General features: G+C 43.0%; 1 pseudogene; it reads right to left on the reverse strand.

Moving 5' to 3' along the window:
* Nucleotides 1-297, reverse strand: part of LOC143307506 (large subunit ribosomal RNA) — a 4,532-nt pseudogene extending 4,235 nt beyond the window's left edge.
* Between the last annotated feature and the right edge of the window lie 1,116 nt (nucleotides 298-1,413).

Below are 1,413 nucleotides of genomic sequence, written 5' to 3' on the forward strand. Positions count from 1 at the left end.
CTCTCAAGCAACCCGACTCTAAGGAGAGATCCTCCCGAAACGCGTACCGGTCACTACGGGCCTGGCACCCTCTATGGGTAAATGGCCCCATTCAAGATGGACTTGGACGCAATTCGATGTCCCTCGGGATAAACGGATCCTCCTGAACACTACATTTCCCAGCGGCGGTACCGCGGGATTCAGTGCTGGGCTCATTCCTGTTCGCTCGCCGCTACTAAGAAATCCTAGTTAGTTTCTTTTCCTCCGCTTAATAATATGCCTTAAATTCAGCGGGTAATCTCGCCTACTCTGAGGTCGTCAATTTCTTTGGTTTCATCGAAAGGTGAATAATGATGCTCGATGCAAAAAAAAAAAAATAAACGAAAAGAAGCAAAAAAGCAAACACGTAGAGAAACTGTGCGTGAATCAACCTTTCGCATATTCAATTTTTCCTCCTCTCTCGTTTCAAAATGTTTGTATTTATCGTTCGATGAAACGAGCACAAGAGGGAAAAAAAGTTGAGACACGACGTTCCCATAATTTTCGTGTTATTTCCTTTTTGCTTCAACATTTTGCGGACTGCAGCTTCGTCGTATTGCTTTTATCAATTTTTAACAATTTCAAAGCGAAGACAACTCGCAAGACGATCCATTTCGTCTCGGTTCAATTTTAACGTCCGTCCGTATTATTTTTTGTTCCACAAGAGATTTCGAATAGGTTTCTTTATTTATCATCCCTTCTTTTCGAGCGCCACGGAAGCAAGAGGAAAAAGCAAGAGCGAGAGAACATTTCGCGTATACTTCATTTAACAATTTTAACCAACACGCGATGTACTCCACACACCTCTTAGATTTAACAACTGCTTTTCTCTTCTTCTCCCCTTAGCGCAAGGGTAACCCCATTTGTCTCTTCTTTGGAACGCAACAAAACTTTCGAGGACTGGACGACCGAGCGATGGTTCGCGCGGTCTTCGCTTATCTTTAACAACGAAGTAGTCCGTATGTATTCTAAATGTTGAAGCCTCCTAGAGCTTTAAGCCATGCGAGACATTGAAATGCTGTTTTAACGGGAGCATGCATAATTGCTGCAAACATACTTTTATCACAAGTTCTAGCCACGCCACGGAGGCTTCGAAGTTCCTTCACCATTCGCTTTCCTCTCTTTTGTTACACAGTTTCAGACTACGATCAGGGGTACCGAAACGCTGTAATTGATTGTAAACAACCATTTTTATCTTGGAGCGGAGCGTTCTTTACTCGTTAGATTTGTCTTGGTCGCGTGTGTATTCGCTTTTTCGACGCTTTTTAACCATTTAACTTGTTTAGCGAAGCTAAACGCACAGACAGACAAAAAAAAAGGAACAGCATCGCGCGTCAAACAGCGACGACCCATCTGAAGCGATCTTTCATTTATACACCGTTTGTAAACAGAGAG

Source organism: Osmia lignaria, unplaced genomic scaffold (genome assembly GCF_051020975.1).
Source record: "Osmia lignaria lignaria isolate PbOS001 unplaced genomic scaffold, iyOsmLign1 scaffold0057, whole genome shotgun sequence".
NCBI lineage: Eukaryota > Metazoa > Arthropoda > Insecta > Hymenoptera > Megachilidae > Osmia > Osmia lignaria.